General features: G+C 41.7%; 1 pseudogene; it reads right to left on the bottom strand.

Annotated features, from left to right (window-relative positions):
• Positions 1-1,218: 1,218 nt before the first annotated feature.
• LOC147889088 (germin-like protein 1-1 pseudogene) lies at positions 1,219-2,114 on the bottom strand (annotated as a pseudogene).
• Between the last annotated feature and the right edge of the window lie 4,425 nt (positions 2,115-6,539).

Raw genomic sequence — 6,539 nt, 5'->3', positions numbered from 1 at the left:
GGGTATGGTAAAGACCACATGTATTGAAAGACAAAGCATCCCTCCTTCATAGAAGGGTAATGGTAAAAGCATATTGATGGTATGGATGGGTGATAGCATTATATATTGAATATGATTTGATTTAATTAAGCCCATTTTTTGATCTAAGGTCCTACTCTATGGCTGCAATGTAATCTATAGAAATTACAATAACGTCAAAGATGCAAGAGATGGAAGGCACAATAAATGAGTGTAGTAGCACTACATCTTTCAACATGAAATTAATGTGTGTATTTTTGGGGGACGCTTTCAACCTCTACCATGCCTTGCTTTATCAAGCTTATGACAACTTAAAAAGTTGACTCCTACATCTTCTTAATGCCTAGACCATGGGGCCAACACTGTCATAAGGGACTTATAATAAGAAAACTAGGAGAGACATTGGTAGTTGGAGAGAAAGGCAAGGCACACTGTGGATTTACACATAGGCCAATGGAGCGAAAAAGGGAAGTGGTGCTAACTCCAATATTGGGTCCTATAATATAGAGAACTGGCATGCCAAGATGAAAAGAAAGGCTTTTAAAAATAAGTGCAATAGCGACATCAATCGACATAGCAAGGATAAGAAACATGAATTTGTGACGTAGTGAAGGGAGGCATTAATGTTTGCAACCACCATGGGAATATCTTTGGGCCACGCTTCTAGTTCTCACTAATGAGAGTGCCATGTGAACACACTTTGGGTGCCCGTGAAGTGTTTGCAAAATGCTGGCACACTATGCAAAATGGAACTTATACGTTTTTAAATTTACATAAGAGATTTGTTTGCAATTTTTAAAATTTGTAATTTTACTTATATTTTCACCTTAAAACCGAAAAGCTATATGAAAAAGTTTCAGGAAGGAATGTTGAAGGTTTCTCTATATAGAAACATAAAACTTCTCCTTGAACAGTGGTGCCCCTAGAGGACATATGAATGTTGTGTTTTGAAGAAAGAAACTCCAAAATCCCATAGATGTGAAGCTCTTGCAAAATGTTTCTTTTAAATATGATGGTTTTCCACTAAAGCGTAAGCCAATCCGAGAAGCCAAGACAGCGTAGATCATCATCTTTGAGAAGACAATTCAAGTTAATGATGTCACTCGCAACGTCACGTCAATAAGCAAAAGTGAGATAGTGTAGAGTGTAAACATTTGTTGGACGGTTAGCAATAGTGAACTACGCCTAGTTGAGCGAACATTTAAGCATATAAAGTTACCTCACTCCTAAATTTACTACAGAATCATTAGCATTGAATCTAAGCTTGATGCACAAACAAGTGCACAGAGCATTATTTAGTTTGGATGGAGTATTTGACTAGTTGTGCAGGGCACTATGGCAAGCCCCCAGCCAACTTGGTCATTTCAATTTGAGCAGGAGTGTATTGACGAATTCGATCAGGCAGTTTTTCCAACGCTATCTGTGAGACTGTAGACCTCCTGCTTATCGATGCCGAAGGTAGTCTCCAGCACTTGCTCAGGAAGAGGAGGTTTGGCGGCGAAGAGGGCAGTGGCCAACAGCGATACCCCCGGATTTTGACTGTTCAAGCCGGATATGGCAAGGGCAGATTTACGCGCATCCGCGTTGAGCTGGAAGTGAACCAGCCCCCGGGGGAAGACAAAGAGGTCCCCAGCGTAAAGCGTCTGCTGGAAGAGAGTGTTATTGGTATCCACAAAGCCCACTACCAATTTTCCCCGAGCCAGGAAGAGAACTTCGGTGGCGCGAGGATGGACATGAGGTGGAACCAGGCCGCCTGGTGCGAAGTCGAGGCGAGCGACGGACAAACCCTGAGTGTTGAGGCCAGGAAACGTTTGGGCGTCGGCGAGCGTGACATTGGAGCCCAACGGGTTGTTGACATCACCTGCGTGACGCAGCAAGGGAGAAGTGAAGTCGTATGCAGAGACCTGATTGGCGTTCTTGCAAAGAAGGCCGTTTATGGTGATGTCTTGGTTGGGTAGAGCGACGCAGAAATCTTGCAAAGGATCGGCGTCCGTGGCTGCAACATGGAGGGAGGGAGAAGCAAGAGCGAGCAAGAAGAGGAGGGGCAGTGCGGCCCTAACGAGAGTGGTGATTGTGGACGTGAATTCAGCGGCCATAGCTGTGGTACAGCAGGCGATGCAGACGAAAATGTGGGGAGTGTAGCTGCTGCTGGAGAGGGATGTTAGAAATGCAGGTAGCTTCTGAGAACGCAATGGAAGGGAGATCGTGGTGATAATGCAGCGCAAGTGTGCTCCTTATAAAGTCTGCCTTTCGATCTGCTTTGGACCAAGTCGAGTTCGTGATCCTTTCGGTCTGCTTTGGACCAAGTCGAGTTCGTGATCCTGATAGGTGACGCAATCTATTGAAATTCAGATCATGGGCTACTGTTTCCGTTGCTAAATCAACGAAAACAACGATGAAACATTCCACGCAGTACGCGAAGGAATAAATTAAACTGGACGTATGGTGCTAAATCAACGACAATAACTTTGAAACATTCCACCCAATAAATTAAACTCGAAAGCATCTCCAGCTTGTGTTTTGCTTGTGGGAGTCGATGACCGCAGGGCATGCTGTTTAATTCAACGCTGATAGTGTGACTTACCGCCACGGGTCACATGCTTGTAACAACGTCTAGGGACTAGGACTACAAGTCTAGCTACTCTAGCTACAAGTCACCATGTGCCTAGGAAACAACTCTAATGCGTTGCTAGTAGGGAGACATATTACTACTTCTTTAAGGAAAGGTTGGGAATCCTCTTTAAAGGAGAGCTTAGTGAGTGAGGGCCAGGCAGATGAGTGAGGCTTAGTACGCGCGTGCACACACACACATGAGTGAGGCTTAGTGAGTATTGCTTTTAGTTGGAAAAAAGGTTTTAATGCATGTTTAAAAATAAAAGCTTAAAATGAAATATATGTGTGTGTTGTAAACTCTAGGCCACACACACACATATAGACACACCTATAGGGAGGGGTTGCCATGTGGTAGCCAAAGGGGAGAGCGAGCCTAAATCAGTGTGTTTGTGTGTGTATGTATCCTAGGTTGGAGTTTTTTAATTATAAAAGAGAACATGTCGGCTTTTCTTAAATTGTAAGGGGAAAAAAATAATTACAAAATTGTGGCCTACTATACTACAAAAACTACCCATTGCATACAATGATTAAACTTAAACATCACACCTAATAACCATCTACATAGCACTATGAAGATCTCACAAGCACATTCCCGCCAGCTTCCTCATGACAAGCACATTCCCACCAGCTTCCCAGCAAACACACTCTCCGCCATGGAACGAGTGAAGATCATCTCATTTCTAAGACTCTAGATACCCATAAAGATGATAGCAGCAGAGACCCTTGGGATGTTGTTGTTGTTGATATCACTACATCGACTTAAGCAAGTATGGGCATACTATTTCATTAAGGGTGTAGCTGATCTAATAACCATGCAAGGATAAATAGGTAATTGGATGAAACAATTCATTGTACTATCACAAGGAACTTCTAGCCGTTCACTATATAGGGAAAACCTCACAAACTAGGAAAAAGGAGGAAATTTCCTAGATATAACTAGGCATTTTGGTATGTATATCTCCCTAGATAAAATGCATACCCCTATCTAGGAAAAGAGGTTGTCATCTAGGAAATTGGATGAGTGTGCTACATTTCTATATAGGAAAAATGCACACCTCTATCTAGGAAAAGAGGTTGTCATGTAGGAAATTAGATGAGCGTGTTACATTTCTATATAGGAAATCGATACCTCTATCTAGGAAAAGGAGGTTTTCACCTAGGAAATAAGACGTGTGTGTTGCATTCCTATATAGGAAATCTCATTCTCTAGTTAAGATATATACCTCTATCAAAGATAAGGGGTGGTCACCTAGGAAATTAGAAGAGTGTGTTACATTATTCCTATATATATATTATAAGGAAAAGTTCTTTATTTATGTATAAAAGATTAATTAGACGACATGGCACATAAAAAAGAAAATGTGAATTAGATTCTATATATATTAGTCTTTATCTAGGAAATTAGCATCCAAGAAATTAATGTATCTTCTGTTATGCATGGTATAATGAGTCATTAATAATATAGTTGTTGTAGTCTACTAGACTAGTAGCTAGAGGAAATGAGTTGCTTATTATCTATGAAATAAGCAAAAACATTGTATTCTAAATGTTGAAAAGCTTTTTTAATTTTAAAAATGATCATAAAATGTTTACGAACCAGAATATTTTAAAATAGACATAAGAAGCTTATATAAATTACATTATAGGATAATTATCTTGTTTCTATCTTTTAAATGCTATTTTAATTATTATACACATCCAATAAACATTTCAAGAATTTAAAATAAAATTGATTTAATTCTAAGGACAATACTCGAATTGCCAAATGCATAATGATAAAAATAAAATATAATATGTAATGATAAAAATACAGTGTGCAATGTAATTTGATATTTAAATGAAAATTATGTCCATTAAGAATACAATGCAATTAATATTCAAACCCTAAACCCTAAACCCTAAACCCTAGATCCTAAATCCTAAACCCTAACCCCTAAACTCTAACCCATAGTTCCTAAACCCTAAACCCTAAATGCTACACGCTAAACCATAAACCCTAAACCCTACATTAGGGGAGAATTGGGGTCTCAAAAGGGCCTCCAATTAGTGTTTCCTAATTTCAAGGGATTAGAGAGTGATTTGAGGTGTACCAATGAGAGTGCTAGAAGGTGTGGGGTAATGGTATGTTGAGGTGGAGGGTGGGCAGGCCTGCAGAGAGCCCCTATTGGTTGCTCCCCTTACACTAGGGACCACCCAAACCATCCCCCCCTCTTAACCCATGTTTGCCCCTCCTACCAGGTGCACCTCCCCCACATGACCCCAAAACTGCCTTCAATGGGATGGTAGGGCCCTTGTGGTGAATTTTTCTTCCCCTCCCTCTTTCTAGGACCTCTGCCCCCCACTGTTCTGGTCGAGCTTGCCAAATCACTCATATTTGAACCAACTCCCACGCATTTTCCCTCTCCCCCCTCTTTCTCTGCTCCCTCCTACTTTGGCCTGCTTGCTGCAGCTCCTCTCTCTCTCTCTCTCCCCTCTCTCTCTCTTGTGCCTCTGTTAGAGCTGCTCTGTCCCTCTTCTTCTCCCTCTCCTGTGCCTCTGTTGCTGTTGCTCTGTCCCTCTCCTTCTCCCTCTCCTGTGCCTGTGTTGCTGGTGTTCTGTTCCTCTCCTTCTCCCTCTTTTGTGCCTCTGTTGGAGCTGCATTGCCTTGTGTAGGAGTCCCATTCTTGCTGTTGCAACCTCAACAAGCATGGTGAGGAGAAAGGCTACAAGACCATGCAATGTTGTGACCTCTTGTGTCTTCCACAACACCAGAAATGCATTGGATGAGTGGATCCCTTGCACCTACAGCTTACATGACTGGATAGTGATGAAAGGATCAGCCAAAGGTCCACATAAGCTTCCCAAGAGCAATACAGGTGACATCTTGTATGATTGGAAGGGGTGCATCTTGAAGTTCAAGTTTGGGAAGAAAGGATGGCTCGCAAAAGTGCAACATGTTTACATGGGAAAAGATACGTCGCTTCCTCCATCATTCAATCAATCTAGGATACCATCACACTGTGAGCCTTTCTATCTATGTACCTTTTTCACCTGTAAGTGTAATGAGTCCATTTGGAAATTTTGTGTTTGGTTTCTAAAAGCTCTTCTTCATGGTGGCAGATGTGTTCCCTTTGGACCTCGAGGAGTGAAAACCAGTTGAATCATTCATAGGTAAGTTCACTGCGATTCATGAGGATTTAGGTAAGCAAATGCATGCTGGGGAGAAGTTGGCCTCCTTGCAAATGAAGAATGTGTATTGGTATAATGCAACATACATCACTGCAACGACATCATCAAGCTATGGCCGTCTGCAAACCATTGCACCACCACAACTTCAAGACATGGATTGCAGCAATGTGGACTCGAGGACATTGCAATCGTACAAGGACAAGATTGCAAAGGATGTGGGCATGGCCATGAAGTTTACATTTGGATCCAAATGGGCAAGGCTATCTTGGTTTATGTCTCTGCACATATTTGCTTCTTTATTTCAGAATATACATATGCATAGAACAAAAACTGTGTGGTCTTGCAAGCATGTAGATGAAAATGCTCTTGAAGATTTACTTGGGATGAATTGGGGAACTAGGTCAGGTGACCAAAAGGGTGATGTGTTTCAATGTCCTGCATCTAAAGACAATGTGGTTATTCGATACCATTTGTCATGCCAAATGTTGTATTTATCTTTTCAATACAGGCGCTGGAAGAAAACAAATGGTTGGTGGCTTCCCCTAGACTCTAATGATGAAGACAATACGGGGGTAAGTTTGTCTATTGAGGTTGAAGAGGGAGATGTCAAAAATGTGAATGTCACATCGCAATGGACTCTAAGGGATGTGCGAGAACACCTATTGGTCATGGAGGATGGCATGTCAGAGTCCTTCTACTTTACCTTAAATGGTGGTAAGATCAGATGCCGTGAGGAGAAG

Source organism: Dipteris shenzhenensis, chromosome 21, assembly GCF_047967505.1.
Source record: "Dipteris shenzhenensis isolate YYH24624 ecotype China chromosome 21, Dip_SZ_1.0, whole genome shotgun sequence".
Lineage (NCBI taxonomy): Eukaryota > Viridiplantae > Streptophyta > Polypodiopsida > Gleicheniales > Dipteridaceae > Dipteris > Dipteris shenzhenensis.
This window is presented reverse-complemented; position numbering and strand designations above follow the sequence as displayed.